This window comes from Arvicola amphibius, chromosome 8, assembly GCF_903992535.2.
Source record: "Arvicola amphibius chromosome 8, mArvAmp1.2, whole genome shotgun sequence".
In the NCBI taxonomy this organism is placed as follows: domain Eukaryota; kingdom Metazoa; phylum Chordata; class Mammalia; order Rodentia; family Cricetidae; genus Arvicola; species Arvicola amphibius.
In genome coordinates this window covers 13,645,135-13,671,396 of record NC_052054.1, presented here as the reverse complement: position 1 = coordinate 13,671,396, position 26,262 = coordinate 13,645,135, and positions in this window count along the sequence as shown.

The window sequence follows — 26,262 nt, the reverse complement described above, 5'->3', positions numbered from 1 at the left end:
TCCAACCATCCATCCATCACCCACCTACCCACCTACTACCTACCTACCTATATATTTTGTCATTAGCCAGTAGAAAGGTATATTTGGAGCCAATCTCCCATAATTATCGTAAAAAAGGGATTGTTCTTTAAATTACGAGCAACCTTCAAATTTTCTCCTCTGTTTCAAATAAAGCTCTCTCCTTCTTAGCCTCATGCAGTAGCCTCTACCAGCCTCTTTGAAGGGTATCTGACCCCACCATATATTGACTGGCCTCAGCTACTCTTTTGAACCATGTAGCACCAGATCCCATGAAACCCTCAGCATTTTTTATTCTTGCTGGCAGCACCAGTCCCATGTGAATGCTATTTCCAGGTTCTGTGGCTGGCTAGAGATGTAGCCTGGCCCACAGTTGTTGGGCATAGTCAATCAGCAGTTAGAATTAACCAGACTAGCTTTAATATAAAATATTTAGCTTTAATAAAGGGAAGAAAGGGGGAACTTACAAAAGCCAAGGTTCCAGCGATTTAGGAGAGCAGGAAACAAAAGAGGAAAAAACAAACACACAACGATGGTTTAAAGGCTATTTGGGGCGGTGGGGGGGGGGACACACCCCACAAACAAGGTGATTGGCTGAGCTTCCACATCACACAGTTGCCTTGGTCTTTGTGTGACTTTCAGGTTCACCTTGCAGATGCATTTTTCTAGGTGGTTGTTTTGAAGTGGTGAGCCTCATTAACATCATTCTCTCTTTAGATGCTTCCTGCATTTTCACGGGACTGAGGCTTCAGTTATTGGTGCTGTCCTTAGTACACCTTTGCTTTGGTCTCAGTTTACCATAGATGGTATCCATGTTTCCTTCTCAGAGCTCATGAGCTGACTCTCCACCATCCTACTTCCTCTCAATACTCTCATCTTCCAGACTTCCAAGAATGAACAATTAATGCTGATGAGAGCATTCTAGGGATTTTTCAGGACTTGGTTGCAAACTCTTCTATATTCTTTCCCTAAAGCAATTTTAGAAGCCTAAGAAACACTTGACCAGGTTTATCACAGTACCTGGCCCCACTTCTCAGTCCCAATTTTAGGTATTAATTACTTTTTATCATTTCTGTGGCAAAATACTTGATACAGGCAAGTTGAAGAGGGAAGAGTTTATTCTGGCTTACAGTCTGAGTGTGCAGTCCACCACAGCAGGGCTGTAATTGAAATGAGAGCTTAAGGCAACTGATCATAACATTTTTTGCTTATAAATTCTAATTACAATAAAGTTTTATAGGTCCCAAAAGATGAAGTATCAAATATGGCTCATCAGAAGATGAAATATGTAATATAAGAATGATGCATGTTTTCTAATTTATCCAAACAAATATGAAAAAAATCATGATGGGGAATGTTTATTGAGTATAAAATGAGAATATGAAGTTGAATAACTAGAATATACCCGAGTAAGTGGTAGAGAAAGATATGAGGAATCTAAGTTAACATTAAAATCTAAAGATTCAGAGCAAAAAATTAAAAAAGCTGCTTTTGGTTGGTTGGTGGATTGCTAAATGGATCCGGAGATGATGCTCTATTGGTAGGAGATGAGTTGGTATATTGGAGAGGCAGGGATTTAAAGCCATACAAAGAGAGAATCTAGAGTGGTCTAGAAGAGATATCTACTATAGTTTACATATTCAGTTTTTTCCAAAGGTGAGTATTTTAAATACTGACTTGGTAGCCTGTAGCACAAGTGCAGAGAGGTAGTGGATCCTTTAACAGATAGTGCCTAGTGGGAGTTTGGGTCACTAGGGCATGAATTTGAAGGGAACCTTGGAGCCTACATTCGTCATCTCTTTTTTCTTCTTAGCTGTTATAGGGTAGCAACTAATTGGAAAACTTCCAGGTCAAGTAAAGTCATGGCCTCAAAATGAATTCTCAGTTTTAAGTAGCTTCTAGAGTAGGGCCATACTGAATAATGATGAAGGACGTCTTCCTTCAGGAAAAAACACTGGTACACTGGTACACTCCCCAAATGATCTGGGTAGGTGAGGTAGAACCTCAGCACAGGGCAGGAGTACAGAGAGATGCACCAGGAATCAATGATTATAATAGATATCATTGATGGATTTCAGTAGGTATCACTGAAAATGGGACATCTGGGCCAATCACAAAGAAAGAGAGGAGCGGGGTGAACTGTAGAATTCTATACAACATTGGAAGTAGATTAATCTTTTGTAAGATTAAACCTTATTTCCTAAATTGTTTTAGGACTATGAACAGCTTGCAAATACAGAACCACAGTCTCAGAAGTGAGGAAATGTAAATGACAAAGGAATTACCAAAAATTTCAGTTTATTACCCAGCAAAGTATTTTCCTTTGTTGTATTTTATTTGTCAGTCCTTTTTAAAACTACCATAGTCAAATACCTGAGGTATTGTGTTGAAGTGCTTGTGGGGACATCATGGCAGATGGCAGAACCGTGTGTCAGACAGAGAGTCACATAGTGAAACAGGTAGCAAGAGAAGGAAAAGTGGCTGGGATTACTTAACAATTAGCTCTAGTGAAATCTGGAGAGATCTAGTGAATGTTGCCTGGATTCTCTCCACAGACAGACAGATCCCCAAAGGATCCTTCATTATTCCAGATCTCGTAAAGGCTACACACTCCCCAGTATCACTCTTCATATTAAAGCCCCTACATACGGGACAAAGCCAACCCACACTCTTGTGTTTGACAAGCACATTAGCATTTTACCCTGTAGCACAGAATAACCCCAGAAGGGAAAAAGAACTTGAATCACTTTCAATGTCCAAAACCCTTAATAACAGCATCTCCGAAATTTTGCTAAACAAGTCTACAACAACAGGAATCCTATTTTTTCTAGAAAGCATTTGTAGGTTGTCCTTGGATTTTTACAGGTTTTGAAGAGTAGCCCAAAATATTAAAATATGTGAGACAGAAGATGGTCATGCACCTGATTCACTCCATTCTGATTATTTGGTAATCTTTCAGGATGCTGTACACAGTGAGGATCTGAAATTTAGATAAGATATGACATTTCACATCTAATGGACATGTATATGTTTTCTTCAAGTTCTGTCTTATTCTGTGCATGCAGCCATAATAAGCTAGTCGTCTGCATTTTAGACAATGTTGTAAGAAATTTTGAGAGAACAGTTCAGCTTTTTTTGTACATCCTTCTCCCACTCCCTCATTCAGATGTCCTATTTGGAGACATCTTGCATGGGTCTAAGAACATCTGTTACAGCCGACAAACTCATATTCAGATATTATTGTTGAATGAAATCCTTAAATTACATGAAGACTCATTTTTGTTTTGATTCTGTGAGTCAAGTTAAAAACAAAATATCTGACATTACAATGTCACTAAGAGTCCCATTGCCTTAGGAGTTCCCTCTTTCTTAACTGGTCCAAAATCTTTTGCTCTCTCACAGAGTGCTTGGCGACAACTGATCTTGGGGGTTTTACCTTTCAGAGAGTGCCACAATTTCAAACATAGAGTATGTAACCTCTCAGATCGACCTCTTCCATTTTAAAAGGTTATTTAATGTTTCCACATGATTTTTCATACATTGCTAACTCATATACTGAATCGCAGTCTGTTCTTATGGATATAATTGTGCTGGCTTGTTTTTTGTTATCTTGATACAAACTCATCTACAGCATGAGAGAGCCTCAGTTGGAAATGTCTTCACCAGGTTGGCTTACAGGCATATCTGTGGGGCACTGTCTCAATTGTTTATTTATGTGGAAGGGCTCAATCCATTGTGGGAGACGCCAGCCCTGGACAGGTGGCTGTGGGTGGTGCAGGAAAGGTAGCTGAATACGATGCTAGGAGCAGCCAGTGAGTAGCATTCCTTCCTGTTCTTGGCTTCAGTTCCGGCCTCCAGCTTCCTTCTTGAGCTCCTGGGCTGATATCCCTTGCAAACAGACTCTACCCTGTAGCATTCAGTCAACCCTTCACACACCAAGTGGGTTTTTGTCAGCGTTCTCTCATAGTAACAGACCAAACTAATATCAAAAGTACACACTGTATCCATTCAGGTACTGAAGGATCCTTAGGCAGTGGGCTCCAAGTTTTGTGCTCTGTGACTGGAGCATGAAGAGTTTAGTGTAGATTTGTCGGAACATGAACAAAAGAATGACACACAGTCAACAAAGCCTTGGGGAACTGTGAGAGAGGCTCATGAACTAGGGCAGAGGACTTTTTTTTTTTTTACCTCAGGTGCATTTTGTTCCTTGGATTGTTCTTGGATGTGATTTCATGTCTCCAGTGTGAAACATTTATATTCAATTTATAAGACATGTTCCTTCTTGCTGGATGTCAGAGTGTAGTTATAGAACCCAATCCGGTCTGTGTGCCCTGAATCTGGATATGGCCTTCTACCTTCATTTCATGTTTTCCCAGACATAATCTACAGAGTACGTGCCAGGCAATTGTGTTTAAACTGCTCTGTTCTGGGAAAGGGTTACTCTGCCAATATTTACTACACGCTTACTTGTGTTTATTTACATGTTTTTCTGTGCTCATACATCCATTCTTGGACCATTGTTTTCTTTGTTACATTTATGTATAAAAAGTACACTGAAACCGAAGTAAGGTTGTCTACAGCCTTAGACTGTAGTCTGCCTCGTTCTTTCCGGTCCTCAGATCCCAGATCTTGCAAATACAGATATGCATAGGTTGACAAAAGACGACACTGATGGTTACAATATATTTTACTAAACATCTTGGTGCAATATTGCTGAGTATCTTGAATAGGGCATGTTTATCTTTGGAAGAAGCAAAAAGACCATCTTCCAAAGTCTCTGGATCGTCTATATCCACACCAAAATCAGGGAGAACCCCTGTTTTCCTATACCCACCTTGGCAGTTGGTGTTATCAATTCATATGTAAGTCGTTTTAATATATCAATATTAGTATACCATTAAAAATGAATTCTTGGCTATTTTGTGGGACCAGGTTGTCAAATAGTTACTTTCTGAACAAGTGTTGCTCAGAACTTAGTCAATTTTTACATGTTTTATATCATTTTATTTGAAATGCTTTCTTATGTTCTGTTTACTTAGGTAAATGTTTTAAAAATTCTATCTCCGTGTATGTGATGTGAAATGAGGGAAAACATATCCAAGGTATGGCTGAGGAGGAGAATTTTAACTGTAGATATAATTTAGAGTACAGCCAGAGCCTTCTAAGAGAGTCCAGAGCAGGGAGAGAAAGAAATAGACTGAGCAAGGCCAGCAGATTGAACTGCAATGAGAGGAGGGAGCGGAAGAATGAGAGAGTTATAAAGGAGGTGTGGGAAAGGAGGGGGCCATGTGCATCAAGAGAACCAAGAGAAGAGCCAAGAGAGCACTTGGCTGAAATGAAGGGATTATATAGGAATGAGAAACTGTGGGAAGGGAAGCCTTTGGATTGGGGGGACAGTTAGGGTAGGAGACAGGTGAGAAGAGCTGAAAGGATCCATAGGTACAGAGGGAGCCGAGAGGTCTGTGTGTGCCTTACATTCTCATAGGTACTGAGGGAGCCTAGAGGCCTGTGTGTGCCTTTGATGTTCATAAGCACCACAGTTAGCCATTTGTTCCATGATTCTTTAGGAACTGACAGTATGTTGTTTGTATTTTCATATACTAATAATATATTTTCACAAAGAAAAGCTCTTATTTTTAGTGAAGTCCAACTCAGTAATTTTTTTCTCTTAGGGATAAGCTTTGTAGTGTTGAATCTAAAAACTTTTCACCAATTTTAAAGCCACCTGGGTTTAGTTTTGTGTTGTCTTCTGGAAGATTCACTGCTTCCATTTTCCAATTAGATCTAATTCATTTTGAGTGAATTTTTGTGACAGGTGTAACCTCAGTGTCTAGATTTGTTTTGTCTATTATGTAAATAAAATTGTTCTAAAACATATATTAATCAGAAACTCGAGAATTTAGATTTAAAAGATAAGTAAAACAACAACAACAACAACAAGAAGAACAACAAAACCATCTTTACCCAAAGGCTGGAACAATGGGTGTTTATATATAGAATGCCTTCTATTGCAAACACTGAAGATGTGTAACTATGGACTGGTGAATGAGAAAAATGACATGTAAATCTGTATAGTGGCATGCTAGCAACATAAAAATGAACCACTGAGTCATCTTTCATCACATATGAGCATAAATAACCCATCAGAAGAAAACATGCCCAACACGACCTAGAATATACATACTCAACACAACCTAGAATGTACATGCTCAACACAACCCAGAATGTACACACTCAACACAACCCAGAATGTATATGCTCTGGCTCACAGACAAAATTTACAGAAAAGTTAACATTCAAGAAACAGATGCCTTAATGCTGGAGAATACAGGTAGATGCAGAGATTCACTGAAAAATATCATAGTTTGAGGCCAGGATAGAACTGTTTCAAAGTGGAGAAATAGTTTCCTGATGTGGGATCCCCTCTGTATGCTGTGAATATTTTTTTAACCATTGATTAATAAAGAAGCTGTTTTGTTTAATGACTTAGCAGAGTAAAGCCAGGTGGAAAATCAGAACAAAGATAGATAGGTAGATAGATAGATAGATAGATAGATAGATAGATAGATAGATAGAGTAGGCAGAGTCAAAGGGAGACACCATGTAGCTGCCGAAGGAGACAGAGGCCAGCAGCACCTTGCTAGGTAAGACATAATGTGGCAATACACAGATTAATAGAAATGGGTTAATTTAAGATATAAGAGCTAGTTTGAAAGGGGCTAAGCTATTGGCCAAACAGTGCTGTAATTAAAATAGTTTCTGTGTGATTCAAATCTGGGCAGCTGGGAAATGAACAAGTAAGTAGTCTCCTTCTACAGTTTCCCAATCTCTAATCAAGTGAAAGTCATTTAATGCATGTGTAAAGTAGGGAACTGTTTTATAACACTTGAATTAGCTCTAAACAAAGCTGTAAGCTGCATCCCTCTAATGATTACAAAGGTGAATGTAAATAGTGATGAGAATAAAGGGAAAATATTTTCATTTTTTAATTTAAATCACATTTTTATTTGTTTTACATACCCACCAGTCTCTCTCCCTCCTCTCCTCATGTGTCACCCCCCTAATTTCCCACCTACCCCCTCCCCATCCACTACTCCTCCATCTCCATTCAGAAAGGGCAAGACCTCCCATGAGCTTGCACAAAACTGGCCATATCAAGTTGGAGCGGTACTGAGCTCCTCCTCTTTCATGAAAGTGGGGCCAGGTAATCAAGCATGGGGAACAGGTTACCAAAAGCCAGTTAAACACCAGGGAGAGGTCCTGCTAGCACTGTTAGAACCCGTACTAAGAGATCAAGCTATATGATTGTCACACACATGTAGAGGTTAGGTCAGTCTCATTCGGGGTCCCTGGCTGTTGATCCAGCATTCATAAGCTCCTACAAGTTCAGGTCTGTGGGTTCCCCTGTGGAAGAAAGGGAGAAAGGATAAAATTAATTTCAGTATTTAACTCATAAACAGGGTAGCAGTGAAAGCAGCTAATGAGGAATGATAAATGTTTTGTCGAATATATTTAGGGGAAATTTTTTCTTAATCTTGCTGATAAACATAGGGTATCAATTGAAAAACTGCCATAATATGTGTATAGTAGTGTTTTCTGATTAAATATAAATAGTGATACACATTATATGCATATATAAACAACTTTAAATATTCTAAGAGTTAACATAAGTGTTCATGAGATATAGATATTTAGGTAGAGTAATATGACCTGAAAATATTTATGTGACATCACATTTTATGATCCAGGATAACTCATTTTTAAACTTGTGTGTGTTTATGTGTGTTCAGGTGCCTATTAGGTCAAAAGAGGATGTCTGGCCCATGGAGCTGGAGTTATAAACAATTGTGTGCTGTCCGATATGGGTTCTGGGAAGTGAACACCCACATTTTGGAAAGGTAGCAAATGCTCTTAGTCTGATGGAGGAGTGTCTATGTGTTAATTTCATTGGTTAATAAAGAAACTGCCTACGCCCTTTAATAGGACAGAAAATTAGGTAGGCAGAGTAAACAGAACCGAATGCTGGGTAGAAGGCAGTGAGGAAGACGCTTTAGGCAGTCGCCATAGGCAGTCACCATAGGCAGTCGCCATGCTTCTCCTCTCCAAAACAGATGCAGGTTAAGAGCTCTCCTGGTAAGCGACCACCTCGTGATGTTACACAGATTATTAAATATGGGTTAAAGGAAGATGTGAGAATTAGACAATAAGAGGCTGAAACTAATGGGCCAGGCAGTGTTTGAAAGAATACAGTTTCCGTGTAATTATTTTGGGTAAAGCTAGCCAGGTGGCAGGACACAGCCCGCATTCCATCTACATTAGCCACTGAGCCATCTCTCTCCAACCCAAGAGGGAAATTTTTACTCCCTCTTTTCCCCATATCATTTAACAGATGGTGAAATATTTTGCTTATTTTGCCATCTGAAATCAGGGCTTGCATTAAAGAGCTTTTTTTTTTTTTTTTTTGGTTTTACTAAGTAAGGAACCTATTTTTTTTCACATGTCTTCTCAGCATTTCCTTATTCATGTGTATAACAAGCACACAAAAGCTGGCCCTGAGCTAGTTTGTCAGTGACCAAGTATGAGCCATGGAACAAGTCCTCTCAAAACAGATGCTGAGATGCATCAGTCTTAAGCTCCAACACCTTATGTTTGCTCTGCAGGCCTTGAACTTTGAAAACTTAAAAATCTGTGTCACTAGTCACTAAAGCCTTTACAAGATTATGACTCTCTACCTTCCAGGTGTGTCAAGATCCTGTCTCCTTCGATGCTTATTCTAAATCCAACTTCCTTTGTCTTTAACAGCTTATATATTCAAATTTACTCTGGCCAAATGCAAACACAGCATTCCAGTTGGCTTTCATCATACTTTTTTATGCTAACTGCTGACTGACGAGGCCAGTACTAGGGATTTTACTGGGGTAGCATTTCGAGATGACTGAATAGCTGCTCCAGGCCAGCATAAATTTTGAAAGACTTTCTGACAAGCTGTTCTAGCCTTTACACTGTAGTAGATATTTTATTGTTAGGTTTTTATTCTCTCACATCCTTTAGGAATATACACCACTTGACTCTACAGATACATGCACACACACATACACACACACACACTCACATGCACGTTCATGCATACACACAAACACTTGATGATTTCTGCATTGACAATTCTTCTTTAAGCAGGATCTTTTTTGTGTTTCTGTTTATCAATGCCTATTTGATAATGTATTGATCTTTGTATTATGGCTATTATATTAAAAAGCTTAACACTCTCATAATTTACTTTTTAAAAAAAGACTTAAAGTCTCTGTCTCCATCCATCTCCGGCTGAAGGTTTTATGGTGATATGCAAGATATTCATCAGTGTGGCTATAGGATAAGGCCAGTTCAGGTACCCTCTCCTCTGCTGCCCAAGGACCTAGCTGGGGACATCTTCTTGGACACCTGGGAACCCCTCTAGAGCCAAGTCTCTTGCCAACCCTAAAGTGGCTCCCTTAATTAAGATATCTTCTTCCCTGTTCCCATATCCACCCTTCCTCCATCTCAACCATCCCATTCCCCCAAGCTCTCCCCAATCCTCCCCTTCTCCCTTCTCTCTCCCCATCTCCCCTTCCTCTACCTCCCACCCCTGTGCTCCCAACTTTTGTCTGGCAATCTTGTCTACTTCCAATAGCCAGGAGGATAAATATATGTTTTTCTTTGGGTTCACCTTCTTATTTAGCTTCTCTAGGATCACAAATTATAGGCTCAATGTCTGGAGCACTGGACTGAGCTCCCAAGGTCCAGATGAAGAGCAGGAGGGAGAACATGAGCAAGGAATTCAGGACCATGAGGGGTGCAGCCATCCACTGAGATGGTGTGACTATCTAATGGGAGCTCACCAAGGCCAACTGGACTGGGACCGAGAGCAAATGATCAGACCAGATTCTCTGAATGTGGCTGACAATGAGGGCTGACTGAGAAGCCAATGATAATGGAACTGGGTTTTGATTCTACTGCATGTACTGGCTTTTTGGGAGCCTAGTCTGTTGGGAAGCACACCTTCCTAGACCTGGATGGAGGGGGAGGGCCTTGGACTTCCCACAGGGCAAGGTACCCTGACCTCTCTTAGGACTGGAGAGGGAGGGGGAGGGGAAGAGGGGAGGTGGAAGGGAAATGGGAGGAGGTAGAAATTTTTTTTTTCTTTTTTCTTTTTTTGGTTTTTCGAGACAGGGTTTCTCTGCAGCTTTTTTTAGAGCCTGGCCTGGAACTAGCTCTTGTAGACCAGGCTGGCCTCGAACTCACAGAGATCCGCCTGCCTCTGCCTCCCGAGTGCTGGGATTAAAGGCGTGCGCCACCACCGCCCGGAATACATACATACATACATACATACATACATACATACATACATACATAAAAAAGAAAAAAGAAAGACAAGAAAGTTCTGTATCTACAACGAAAGCTTTAGCCGCAATGGCCACGTGTGTATCTGTAGTTGTTACTTTTGTTACATCTTTGTTTGGGGAATGCACAGCCTGATGAAGAACAAAGTGCTCAAGTTATTTGATTTGAAAGATTTGATTGCACTGTTGCTCCCTTAATCTTTGTTAAATTCTCTGTTCAGTAGCTGTAAGTATACAGTTGTGCTAATTCTAAATTACTCTTTGGCACAGTGCCAGCGAGCCGACTGGGTCTCTTGAATGGAATGGCATGTTACAAACTTGTTTCTACAGATCTCCTAATTGACTTTGGTATGAATTATGTCTTCAGTAATTTGAATATCAATCAAGTAGGCACTGTTTTATTGAATTTGAACACTATGGAGTTAGATTCAGTTGTGACAGACTCTAAAACTATTAATTTAAGTACTAAGACTTCCTTACGGTAGATACTAATTTTCTGTAGTTTAATGTACTTGATATTGAATTCAGCTGTTAATGTGTACATTTTACATCTAATTTTCATATATTACATTCTACAGTAAAATAAGAAAAAAGAATAAATACCTGCAAAACAAGAGGAGCTTTATTGATATTCTTTTTGTTTTGTTTTGTTTTTTGGTTTGTTCAAGACAATATTTCCCTGTAGCTTTTGGGGTCTGTCCTGGAACTAGATCTTATAGACCAGGCTGTCCTCCAACCCACAAAGATCCACCTGCCTCTACCCCCAAGTGCTGGGATTAAAGGTGTGTGAAACCCCCACCCGGCTTTACTGATATTCTTAAACATCATAAAATTCACATTTTAAAAAAACTCAGTGGCAGGTGTATACTAAGGAGCAAATAGTCATGTGATAGGTATATCAGCTTGCTGTCATTCTTGAAGCATTTAATAAGTAGATAAATGAATTGAGACCCATGATCTTTACTATCAAGGCTGAGAGCTGTGAATACTGCAGGATGTTCATTCTCAGTGAGGCAGACAGATCAAAAAACAAAACAAAACAAAAGCCAACCAACCAAACAAACAAAAAAAAACCTGAACTGGGTCCTTACTCTGTTGTCTGGAATATCTAACAAAGAGTTGTGAGGGAGACCAGCAGCCTGCCCTGGAACACAGAGAGAGTAACAGATCTTTGGAATTGGACTTTTTTTGATAAGCGAACCTGAAAAGGAGATATGCTATTTTAAAAAAAAATGGCTGTCCTAAAATCATTTCTTACTTAGTGACAATTGTTTGCTGAGCTATTAAGAGATCAGAACCATATCTAGGGAGTCCCTTATGTATTAAAGTAAATCATGGTTAGAGAAATTCAGAAAAGGTAGGGTCATATAAGTAAGTAAGTAAGTAAGTAAGTAAGTAAATAAATAAATAAATAAATAAATAAGAAGGAAGGAAAAGAAAAGAACTCAAAGGAAGAGGAAGTATCTACTATATTGGACACGACTGAGAGCCAAGCACAGTGGCTTACATCATAATCCCACTATCAGGGAAGGAGATGCAAGAGAAATGCCTTGATCTGAAGGCCAGCCTGCCATACACAGATCATCCTTAGCCATAGATTGAGACTTTGTCTTACACACACACACACACACACACACACACACACACACACTGGCAAGATGCCCTCTTGATGGATTAAAGCAAGCATTCAATACTTTATTGGAATAATGAAACAACCCACTTATATAGAGGACTGTTTGTAATTGTCTAGGCAGAAAGACATGTAGATAATTAGGTTAAATATAAAAGGGTTGTAGTACAAATAAAATGTATCTAAAAATCCTATTGGCATTATAGCATGCAAATACACTGGCATATGAATATTTCATTCAGATTGAAACATTTCTACCAAGAGGGGAAAAGAAAGTCCATAAGAAAACTCATATGAACATTATAAGAATTCACAAAGTGTCAAGGACATGGCTCAAAGGTAAAGCAGTTGTTGAGCAAGCATGGGGACCCAGAGTTCTGATCTCCAGCACTCATGGGAAACATGATGTGGTAGTGAGCCTCTGGAATTCTAGAACTCATGCAGTGAGTTGGAAGGGTAAGACAGAAGAATCCTTAGGAAATTTTGCCTAGACCATAGTGGCAGACAAGAGATCCTATTCCAAGCAGGGTGGAAGGCCAAGGACCAAAACTTGGAGGTGCCTTCTGACCTCCACATGTGTGCTTTGGCATGTGCATGCTCACACACATATACATGGGTATATGTGTGCACACACACATACGTACACAATTAAAATAAAATGAACTCACAAGGAACTTGTACAAGACTCTCAAGTCCCTGTCCTGCAGTTGTATAAACAGCTAACAATTGCTAAATGGAAGAAAGACTCTGGTGAGCCTGCAAATGTTGTGTGGGAAACTCTGGTGATGCAGATTTGGAGTCATGACTTACACAGGCATGAGGAACGATGCATGCTTCTACATGTAAACTGTCACCTTGCTATGTAAATAAAGTTATTGTTTATTAAGCTAGACTTGGGTGGAATCATTTTTTCTGTTTCTGGTACCCTATCTGTATTGAGTAGACATTTATTCATATCTTTTGGGGAACAATAAAATCATTACCCGATTAGAAGTCAACAAGATCAAAGGTAAACTTGGGAGAAACAGATGCATGCAGCATAGTATGAGAGATAACAACCATTTGAACACAGAGCAGCCACAGGAAGAATTCTCATATGTCCTCCTTCCTCTGCAATGAGGATGTGGCACATCTCAACCACTAACCTCTCCTGAAACAAAGTCTAGGCAATCTGAAACAGTATGGATTAAATCAATCATATAATTTTATGTGTCATTATGGGTACCTACATAATATAGCTGAAGTCTACAGGAATATAAGAGATTAGATGATAAAACAAGCAAATATGACATTACTGACAAAAGTGGACATGAAGAAGTAGCCTTTGATACCTAGTTCTAGGCTGGACAGGACTATGTTTACATGAGAGTGGAAAAAAGAATTAGTTCATAAGAGCCATTGGGATTTATGTGTGGCTTTAGTGATGTTCATGAACTCCAAGGTAGAATGTTATCTTCATGAGGTAGGAGATGCTCTGAAAGAACTGAATGATGTGGGTAGGATTAGACTTGGAATAGAATCAGCTTCCTGGAGGAGATGGGAAAAGGAAAAAGAAGAAAGAAGATCATAAGGCTTCTTCAAGACACTGAAAAGCAAATGTGGGGTATGTGTTGGACTGGAGTTCTTAGTGGCTAAAATTGATGAAAAAAATCAATACAATGCTTCTGAGTCATCATCCATTGTAGTTTGAGCTTTTGAATCAAGCTGCCCCAGGCTTCTTTAAGGAACCCTTCACCTATGTGTCTATATGCTCTCCAGATAAACTCATTATTACATCTATCTAAGCTTGGATTGAATCATTTCTTTGAACTATTCTTGGTATCCTATTTGTGGGGAATAGATATTTGTTCATATTACTCCAAAGTCAGGTATGGCATACAATGTAGGGTGTCACATTACAGAGGGGAGAAGGATGGCATAGGAGAAAGATGAAATGATTAACAGTGACCATGCTCATTGACCCACTATTTCTCTCACTCTCACTAAATATGATGTTTTATGAGATCCCAAAGATTCGACAAGGAAATTTATAGAACTGATAAACACAGTCACCAAACTAGAAAACAAATTCAACATGCAAAAATGATGGAGGACTCTCATTGGTTAATAAAGAAACTTCCTTGGCTTTTTGATAGGGTAGAATTTAGATAGGTGGAGAAGACAGAACAAAATGCTGGGAAGAAGAGAAGTTGGGCAGATGCTATGCCTCTCCTCTGAGACAGATGCCATGGAGCCAGCCACCAGGTCAGACATGCTGAATCTTTCCCTCTAAGCCACGATCTCGTGGTAGCATACAGATTATTAGATATGGGTTAGTCAAGATGTGAGTAAGAGGCTGAAACTAATGGGCCAGGCAGTGTTTAAATGAATACAGTGTGTGTGTGTTGTTATTTTGGGTGTAAAGCTAGCCGTGCGGAAACAAGGCGGGATAAAAATAAGGCCTGCCCGCTGCTCCTTCTACACAAAAATCAATAGTTTTCCTATCAACAAAATAAATAAGGTAAGATGAATTCTAAATGTAATCCCATTTACTACAGCTTCAAAAATTACATTAAATACCTATGAATGAATAGACTCAAGGAAGAAGAAGTCTCCTAAGATGAAAGAATTTAAAAAACAGAAGAAAAACTGAAGAGACCAGAAGATAAAAAGACCTGCCGTGTTCAAAGCTGATCAGAATTAGTATCATGAAAAGGGCTATAGCACAACTGTGATCTAATGTTCCAATTCATGTCCTGTCAAACATCCAGAGACATTATTCTTGAAAATGAAATCATCCTAAACTTCATAGGGAAGCATAAAAGGAACAATACTGGAGTATTTCCAATTATAGCATAGAGACATAGGAATAAAAATAGCAAGGTACTGGCACAAAAACAGCCTATAGAACAGTGGAGAAAACGGGAACTAGAAACAAACCCCACAGTATATCTACCTGATTTCTTTCAAAGGCATCTCATTGCCTAAGTAAATAATAGGAAGATAGCCCCTTCAACAAATGATGGTGAGAGAACTTCATTTCCACATGTGGAAGAAGGAGATCCAGTCTCTCTCAGTTGCTAAACACACCCTTCATTCCCTGGAACCTCCCTTGTTTGATCTACATCACTACCACCATTATACAGATCACAATTTTTGATGTATGTATTTGTTATGGAATGCCCATGTTTATTATTCAAAAACACTACAAAGCGAATATTTTGATCGATTTTGAACATCAGATTATTTTAAAATAGAATATCTTGGTATTTTAGATTACAGACTTAACCTAAATCTCCTCTCCTTTAATTTACACCCCAAAAGAAAGGTGATTGATGACACAAGGTTGCTATGAAAGCAATAACATCAATATACAGTATTCATGAGCATAAAAATATGTCATGTACAAAACTTTAAATTGAAACCTGATGGAATATTTACTTGAAGTGTTTTGATGTTTCTTTTCCTTATTTAAATACCAGGGAGATTGCTTAGTCACGTTTCAAATTTTATACTTTTTCTTGTGAAATTCCCTTAAACTCAATTTCACAGCCACGTCAAAGTTACAGCATGAAAATACTGGCAAAGCTGTTGATTTAGAACTTCAGCAAATACTATTTTTTTGAGTGTGTGACCATGTTTTATTTTATCAACTCAATCATCTATATTCTTCCTCTGGAGCTTTCAGATGGCAAATGGAAAGAAATTTTATTCTAACAAAATAAAAGAAACCAGAAGGACCCGTTGGTAAGCTTGATGACAAATAGTGGCTCTTATTACAAGGAAGCCAAAAACCAACCAACCAAACAAAAACAAAAAATAAATAAACAGCAGAACCATGAAATAATTCCCTTCAAATTTCTTTTTCTAATGGGTGTATGTAAGTACTCTCCCCTGACACACAGAAAGAGAGTTAGAGGAAGAGAGAGAGGGGGGGGGTGAGGGAGAGGGAGAGAGAGAGGCAATTCTATGAATGGAGAGTTGTTTAATCCTATAACAAAGCTGTTGTTATAGAGATTGTCTCTCTCAACACTGTTAACAGCACTTAAATATGACTTTATAAAGATTTCTTTATTCCATTTGCTCTTTTCTTAGTCCCATTGATTTTCTCTTTCCCTTGCTACCCAAAAACCTTTGAAGTGTGAGATAATCCCATGTCCCTTTTTGGTTTTAGTTATAGTGCTTTTGAGTTAATGTCTATAAAAAGTCATCACCTATCAGGTAGAAGTCTTCAATTTTTTCTTCTACATTTTCACCTAGTATGTTTACTTTTTTAGTAGTAGGTTTTACATTTAGTCTTTGAATGACATTTACATAGCTGTCATCTCAGTGTTTGATATCCAGTTCTCACAATACTGATACATTGAAGAGGAGGCTTTTCTACAGTGTCTTCTGATGGCATTTGAATGGATTTGTTTCTATTATGGTCCCTTGCTCTGTGTACTAGTCTTTATGCCATTACTATGCTGTTTTGGTTAATAGACTCTGTGGTGCATTTTGAAATTAAGTTCTATGATGTCAATTTGGTATTTGTCAATTTGAAATTAAGTACTGTGATGGCAAATTGGTCATAACTGCATGAGTTAATCATAATCTTTCATTGGTCTGTCTGAATTTTAGGGCTGTTTTTTTTTTTTTCTAATCCTGTGAAGAATGCTATTGATATTCTATGGGGAGACCATCAAACATGTAAACATCTAGTGAAAATATTGGCATGTAGACTATTTATAGAATTCAAAAACATTATCAGAAACAAGCAGACAGTCAGAATATACTCCCTTTTAGAAGTCATACAAATTATCAACAAATATATTAAAAATGATCCATATCATGGGATGTTTAAATAGTTCAAATAAAAAATATAGTATAATGCCGTGCTATCTCTGTTAAAATAGCTATCAAAGTCATTCTGGTGAGGATTGGGAGTGAATGGGACTCTACACTGTCAGTGGGGATGTGAACTAACACCATCATTGTGTGAAACAATATGGAGATGCCTCAAGCAACTAAAAAACAGTTCTCCCTATGATCCAGAAAACCCACCCTTTAGTTTACACGCTCACAAATGAAAATAGAATAAGAAATATATCCATGCTCTGCCTGTTCATGCTGACAGTGTTATTTTCCAAAGTTCAGAAATGAGATAAAACTAGGTGCCCTTGACAGACAAAAACTAAGGAAAATAATATATATGTGTATATTTAATTTAGTAATTAAGAATAATGAGAGCAACCAAGAAAAATGGTAATAGCTTATAATATTTGGTAGGGGAAGTTTGTGGGAGCCTGCTGACCAATAGTTACAAAGCTTTTGCAATAGTAGGTTTGAATACGGTATTTTCAAAGGTCTTTAATGTTATTTATTTCTTCTTCCTTGACCTTTCCAACTCTATCCCATTTAAATTATTCAGTTCTACCATTCCATTCTTCCTTCCTTATCTCATGTGTGCTATCCTCATCTTTGAAAACCTCCATGTACCATATAGCTTCTTACCAGTCACTTACTGACTTCTCTGGGTTCTACAATTTAAACACACATTCAAAGCTAGCATCAAGAGATTTTTGAGTCTCTGTTACCTCAGTGTACTTTTCCCACTTCAGTTAATTTACCTACAAGTTTCATCTTTCTTAACAGCTGGGTAATACTCCTTTCTGTGTATGCACCACATTTTCATCATCCATGGATCAGCCAATGGACATTTTGAATGTTTACATAAAACATTCACATAAACAGCAATTAACATGGATTCTCTATAGTAAGGTTGTTGGATAATACAGTAAATATATTTCTAGCTTTCTGAGGAAATGTCACACTGGTTTACGTAGCACCTACACCATTTCACACTCTTAACTATCCATGAACAAGAATTTACCTTCTCTACATATACCCCATCATTGCCACTTGATATCTGAAGATACAACATATCTGAGTCATAAAACTTAGAGAAATCAAGTTTGGCATGACTCGGAAGCTTCATCCCTCCTGGCTAATTTTCATAATTCTGAAAGGTGCTATGCACACTAAAGTAGGAGGAAAGTAACCAACAGCACTATACATCTAGTCGATGTGGAATGCCTTTCTGTTGATGTCTTGCTTTATTGGTTGATGAATAAAGCTGCTTTGGCCTATGGCAGGGCAGAATAAAGCCAAGGGGAAATCTGAACAGAGATATAAGGAGAGTAGGTGGAATCAGGGAGATGCCATGCAACTGCCAAAGAAGACAGACACCCTGAAACCTTTACCAGCAGTCAACAGCATCATGGTGATACACAGACTAATAGAAATAAGTTCATATAAGATGTAAGAGTTAGTTAATAAGAAGCCTGAGTTAATAGGCCAAACAGTGTTGCAGTTTATACAGTTTTTATGTGATGATTTGGGTCTGAGTGGCCGGGAAACAAAGAGAGTCTCTGCTTACATCTAGTAAACCCTACCTCCTACAATAAAGACTGGGCTGGCAAGATGTACCCACTGGTGCAATAGTGGCATGAATGTTATAGAAGTAACCAACCACTTTCTGATTGATTTTAAAGTCTGCTCCACAAGATATAACTCATAGCTGGTTCTGTTCACTAGACCAAAAATTGGTTAGTGGTTAGGTCATAAGCCTTAGGGGAAAACCTAAAACTGTTATTCTGCTAATGAACATAACTTTAAACTTCCCCCTAAATTTATACCCATAGATATATGCATCTCTCAACCTTTATCAGCGAAGCTTCTCTTTGAACTAGATCACAATTAAAATGGAGACACACAACTAGTCAACATATAGAGAATAATATAAAGAAAATAATAATCTTTAAATGGAACATCTATATAACACTCCTCTTGTTAAAGCTCTGGGTTCATCATGAAGAGGGAGTAGAAAGATTGTAAAAGTCAGAAATATTGGGTGTCTATAATGTAACATTATCTTCTGTACATGACAACACTGTTCTACACATGAATTCACAGCAGTTATGACTGCATGCACAGTATCTACACAAGAGCAAGCCAGCCAGAGCAGAGACTCATGAAACTACACCCACATTGGATGTGCCATTGGTAACTGATGGCTGCTGGGAGAGGGGAATTAAGTTACCTCATGCTTCAGTGAGTATAAATGGTCTTATAGTCATTTACATACAAGCAGCATTAAGTGTATTTAGTGTTTTTGGAAAGAAAGGAGAGAGAGTGCGAATGAGTTTGGAAGATAAAAGTGGTGGGGGTATGGGGAGGAATAGAATGGAAGAAGTATGGATTTATTTGGTCAAAATGCTTTAAATGCATGTGTTAAATTTTCAAGCAATATAAAAGAATGAAATTCACAGCAAGTGGATGGAAAAATAAGATTTTATATTAGATAAAGTAGATTAGGTGCACAGGAATAATAGCATATTCCATCTCATATAGAAGATTAAAAATGTCAGCTTTGATGTAAAACTGAGTTTACCAGGTTGAAGAGAGAGAACATAAAGGGAATTAAGAGATGTGAAAGAAGAAATAATCTGTTTGAGGACTCTATCACAACAACATATTACATATTTTATGAATGAAAGTCTACATGAGATCTATCTGCTCAAAGTCAAGAAAAATAAGGAGAGGGAGTGACTAGTTATTTATATCGGATCCCTGTGTGCCATCTACTTGTGTTATAATACCACACTGTGCCCATTTAATAGACCAGTAAGTGTGTTAATAGAAGCAGCTCTGCTAATTGCTGCAATACCACAAACAGAAAATCTCTTCCTGCAAAGTCATATTATCACCTTAAAAGACTCTATGCCTGAAATCCTGGATTAAGACATTAATCTTAAACAACTCATAAAATAGAATGTAGGGCAGAAATAAGGTGTAGATATTGATTAGCAGAGCAAAGCAATTCTTTGGTCTCCTGTGCCTTAGAAAAAAGTTGACTTTGGGCATATAGAGTGAGGAGCACCTTATTTAATGTACAGAGACATAATGAAAGAAAAAGAAATTCTCATTTGATTAATTGTGTGCTTGAAAATGGACTAGCTCCTTTTTGATGCTGAAAATGCCTAGTATGCTGAGATCAATCAAACATCTTGGGGGCAAACAAATACACCATAGACTCTATGCCTACCTTACATATACTGTGTATATGTATATATTATGTATGTGTATATAGTATGCATACATATACAGTATGTACATATATATATATATATACTATATATGTATATACTATGTATGTGTATATTTTATGCCTACCATAAGTAAAGATGAAGAGTTTTTTATAGTTATTTCAAAATGCAACTCTAATGATAAGAGAAAATATCTTAAATTGCAAGTGGTGAGAATGAATGAAATTTGCTTTTTACCAGTGTTTCTGAGAAGGTTTTAGGGGTAATAGACATGGCTGCCCAGAGATGAACACACACCTGTCAATGCATGTGTACCTTGAGAGATATGAACATCTGATTTAGACTATCTACAAACAGGATGCATAGGAAGATGATATGAGCCCAGGAGGTAATTCTGATCCACAATATGAGAAGCAAAACACATCCTTCTCAATGCCATTTGCTTCTTGAATTAGATAATGGAACAGATTTGGGGTGCTAGCGAGAGCCACCCTACCCTGGGTGATCTGCCCTGCTTCTGCAATCATTCCAGACACATCTCATTTTGTCCCACATTTCACGGTGCTCCTCATCTTTCTCAATGTTCTGGCTCTCTGCTCTCATTTCTCATCGCTCATGGACACTGGTTGAGTCATAGTTTTCCATAGCTCTTTTGCATCAGAATGTTGAGCACCAATATGTACTCCATTTTCCTAAATACCCTGTTCCTCTGAACTCATCAATTTGACTGAGCTTTCCATCTTTCCAACAAAATAGAGAAAAATAGCTCCTGCTATTAAAAGTGCAATGCAAGATTCTCTAGGATGTTTCTCATTTACATATGTCAGGACTTCAATGCAATCTCCTTGGGGCTCAGAAGTCTGTTTTTATATACTTTACTGAAAAATAATTAGGAAGACGGTCATTATTCTCATCCATTTGCTTCGATCAGATTTATTTTTATTTCTTTTTATTAAGATATTTTAGTACAATCTTTTCTCATTTTGTATAGCTATTCCCATTCCCACTCTCACCTCTTCCTCCCATCCACCTCCCCATCCACTCCTCAGAATGGGTAAGGCTTCCCATGGGGAGTCAAAAACGTCTGACACTTCACTTTAAGCAGATTTTCCTGCTCTTAGTCCAGAGTCAGTGAGCTCTCACTAGCTCAGGTCAGCTGTTTCTGTGGGCATCACCATCATGGTCTTGACCCCTTTGCTCATATTATCACTCCTCCCTCTCTTGGCCTGGCCTCAGGTAGGTTGGCCCAGTGTTTTGCTGTGGATCTCTGTATCTGTTTCTATCTGTTGCTGTTGGAGGTTCTATGATGACAATTAAGGTAGTCATCAGAATCATACTTTTTTTGACCCTAAATAATTCATATCATATATTTCTCTGTTCTTTGCCCAGACTCAGTCCAGCCTCCATCTCCTCTCGCTCGGACATGGAACATTTAGCTCCCTCGTGCTTACTCCTTTCTAGTCTTCTAAACTGACTTCAAGTCATAATGTCCCAATTCATTTTCCACTCCAGAAAAATATGAAGCACATATTGTCTGATTCACATCCATGCTCTCCTAAAATCTTTTGTCTACCTATCCCATGTTTAATCATTCCTCATAACATTTTTCTAAGGAAACAAACAGATTAAATGTCATGAAACACATTCATTCCCTCATGCTCTATTGCCATTCCTCAGTCTGCTTGAACATGGTTTCAATCCTTGACTGTATCGTCACCTCAAACTTCTCCCATTTTTTAGTCTCTATCTCATAGAACATTTTCCCAGTGAAGTCTTTCTTTAGCCTGATCAAAGACTGTCATAATTCCTTCTCTATATTGTCTCTGCAGACTGTATCTAAATATAGAGATTATCAGAATCCACCATAATTAAAAATTACCATGGGCATTCAACTTCAAATACAACAACATTCCACAAGGGCATTATTGCAAATAAATATACTTTATTTAAGACAATATCAGAGGAATTTGAGATTTAGACCACTTTTGTTTACCTTGCTTTTATTCTTAATATGTAAGTAAAATATCAATAAGTTTATGTTTTATTTTTGATGCAGCTAAAATACTTAGGATTTAAACTGAATCCAAGAACTGGGCTGCATTTCATTTTATAGCTGGTATTTTAGTCATTAAAATTAACAGAAACTCATAAATGGAAATTCATGCACAAGAAACGTAATGCATGCTGAGAATAAAACACACTGTCTATCTCGTCTTCTTGACATTAGTTTCTCATTTTAATTCATTACCCCAAATTTTTATTTAGAGTGTTTTTTCTATAGATAGAGATGTTGTGGCAGCAACTTGCATACTCAATGGGCTGTCAAAGTCTGTTTACCACAGTCAACCAGTCCCATCCTGTGATGTATATGGCAGTTCCAGTAGCCAGGCTCTAACCTTGTACCAGTCCGTTCCATTGCAGTTCAACTCTCCGGTACCCATGCAGATTCCCACGTACCATGGGCACCTGTGTTCATTCATAACCCACAAATACCCTGCCATCACTCTTTAGTCCTATTTCAGATCCTCTGGTCCAGGATTTTTCTATCTCTTTGTATAGTTAAAAAAAAGAATTTTACTTATTCCTCCCCATCATACTCTCTTTTTCATTACTCATAGAATTTTATGAATCAACTCTCCGTCTAATTATCAGGTTAAAATTTCCTCCCCAAATTTAGTGCCTCATACAGTCTTTGAAGGTCAAAGGCCAAGGAGCAGACTAGAAAAATACTTACGGCTGAAGGTCTCTCCTGAGGTTGATGGCAAAACATTTTTCAGGAATGCATCTGTCTCAAGACTTCACTGCAGTTAAAGACACTGAACTCACATAGCTTTGGAATCAAGCTTCTAGAGCTTTCTACACAGTCTTCTTCTATGAGGAGCTGCTGTGATAGCTTTCCCAGAATAATATGTCCAGCTGGAAAAGACAACAAACCATCAAGACAAAGCTGTTACTGAAAGTGACAGCTCATCATGCTTTCCATAGCTATGATCATTACAACAATATTAATCTGTGGATGACATAAACAGAACCTGGGCCCTAAGATTAGTAGACTTTTGAGATCTCGGAGGTCGCTAACACATTCTCCTAACTTACTACTTAATGCTTGCGGTAGCACACTGGCATCCCTTCTACCGGGATACCAAATAACTCTTTATTGTCCTTTTATATCATCTGGCAATATTATTATAACTAGTTGATATCTACTGAAAGTTAACTATATGGTCTTGTGTATCATAGTCAAGGTTCTGTTACGCACCTATAAATTTTAAAACATAGTATAAACATAGCATTGTTAGCCATGTGTGCTGCCAAAGAGATTGGGTGGCATTAATTGCTTTTTTATTCTTATAAAGGAAAATATTGAATTGGAGCTGGCTTACAGTTTCAGAGGTTTAGTTCAATATCTTCATGGTGGGACACAGCTGCATGCAGGCAGACATATTGCTGGAGAAGGAGCTGAGAGTTCTACTTCTAGATCTGCAGGCAGTAGAAATAACTGTGTGTCACACGGGACATTGCTTGAGCAGAGTAGACCTTAAAGTCTGCCCCTCACAGTGACACACTTCATCCAACGAGAGCACCCCTCTTAAGAGTGTCACTCCCTATGGGGGCCATTGTAGTGGCATTAATTTTAATGAGCCATCACTATTAAATATTAGTTAAAGATATATATTCTATTAATATTCTCAAACTAGCTGAATATATTTTTCTTATTTTATGAAGAATGATAATGTTTATCAGGAAAAATACTAGTACCTGTATTTGCAGATAAAACCACTTTTTTATGCTCACTCACCAGCCTCTTTCTTCCTTTCTTCATCTCTATAAGACAATGTTTCTTGATCTCTCAAATACAGGCAGTGTTTTCCTTAGCAATTGAAGTTGTTAATCAATATTGTAAGAGAGAATATAGGTTAAAGTACATAGGAAAGTTTAGACATTTACTCAAGTAATACTACAGAAGATTCAATAGTTATATATGGATCAAAGACTCTCTAGGCTGAAGACTGGTAACTTCTCAACTTTCTTCTTCATATGTCCACTTTCATAGAGATTTGTTTGTTTTTATTTTATCTGTATGTGGGTTTTGGCTGAATGTATGTTAGTTCATTGTGTTCATGGCAGGTGCCCATTGAAGCCAGGAGATGATAGCAAATCCCCTGGAGTCAAAAATTCAGAATGTTGAGGAGCAGAAGGAGCGAGAACATGAGGGAGAAAGTCAGGAACGAGAGGGGTGCGTTCACTCATGGAGACAGCGGGACAGAACTAAAGGGAGATCACCAACTCCAGTTGGAATGGGACTGATGGATCATGCGACCAAACCCGTCTCTCTGAGTGTGGCCAACAGCGGGGACTGACTGAGAAGCAAAGGACATTGGCGCTGGGCTCTGATTCTTCTGTATGGACGGGCTCTGTGGGAGCCTTCTCAGCTTGGTCGATCACCTTCCTGGACCTGGGGGGAGTTGGGAGGACCTTGGACTTAGCATAGAGTGGGGAACCCTGATGGCTCCTTGGCCTTGAGAGGGAGGGAGGGGAGGTATGGGTGGAGGGAAGGGGAGGGAAGGGGGAGAAGGAGGGGCGGGAAGGGGGAGGAGGAGCGGAGGGAGGGGGAGGAGGAGGGAAGGAGATGGAAATTTTTAAATATAAAAAAAATAAACGATGAGAAAGGAAAAAAATTCAGAATGTTGTAAGCTACTATAAGGGTGCTGGGAGCTGAAAGCAGGTCTTCCGTAATAACCGCATACTCCTTTAAAACTGAAATTTCAAGCCATGTGGTGGTGGTACACACCTCTAATCCCAGTAATCGGAAGGCAGAGGCAGGTGGATCTCTGTAAGTTCGAGGCCAGCCTGGTCTACAAGAGATAGTTCCAGGACAGGCTCTGAAAACTACAGAGAAACCCTGTCTTGAAAAAACAAAACAACCCCCCCCCCAAAAAAAACCCAACCAAACAAAAAGCAAACAAATCCTGAAAATTCTCTCCAGCCTCCATACTTCCATCTTTTATCAACTCTCCCCAGTTTGACTCTGTTGCATTCTGTTTTAATTGGTGCCACATACTCTATTCAGGACATGAATGAAAGTTAGACCCTAAAAGTTAGGACTGTTCAAATGTGCCACAAGGATCTTCATCATGCATCCAAAAAAAAAAAAAAAAAAAAAAAAAAAAAAAACCTCACAGATGTGGATAATCTAGTTAATATCAAAAGTGAAGTTCCACTTTCAATATGTCAATCAAATCATAATCACCAGGAGCAGGACTCCCACACTGGCATTACCATGTTACAAAAGATCCACAGTGAGCTATGATATTTCTGTGTCATTGAAGGTTAACAATGAACTGGTGGCCCGATATAGCAAGGCAACGTGACCATAATAGGCTTTTATCATTAAATGTGATTTCATCTCAAAATACAAGGCCAAGAAGTAAGCAAATAGTGTTGATACTCATAATAGCATTAATTACTCAGAGAATTACAATTTGTCTATGATCAATAGGAAAATCTATGTTTATTGTGGATCACTAAGTTTAATATGCAAATGAGACACACTCATCTTGGACAGTAAATTGAGTGGCATAATGTTCTTTCAGTCATCCTTTCGATACTTACTGTTTTGTAACTCATTTTTGAGCTACCATGTTTCCCAATAAAAATGCAATACCCAAAGTTGTTTTGATTTGCATTCCTCTGATAGCTAAGGATGTTGAACATTTCCTTAAGTGTCTTTCAGCCATTTTTAGATTCCTCTGTTGAGAGTTCTCTATTTAGGTTTGTATCCCATTTTTTATTAGATTTTTTTGTTCTTTTGATGACTAATTTCTTAAGTTATTTGTATATTTTGGAGATCAGACTTCTGTCTGATGTGGGGTTGGTGAAGATCTTTTCCCATTCTGTCTGCTGCTGTTTTGCCTTGTTGACCATGTCCTTTGCTTTACAAAAGCTTCTCAGTTTCTGACGGTCCCATTTGTTAATTGTTTCTCTCAGTGTCTGTGCTACTGGGGTTTATTTAAGAAGTGGTCTCCTGTGACAATGCATTCACGTGTATTTCCCACTTTTTCTTCTGTAAGGTTCAGTGTGGTTGGCTTTATGTTGAGGTCTTTGAACCAACTGGACTTGAGTTTTGTGCATGGTGATAGAGATGGATCTGTTTTCATTCTTCTACATGCTG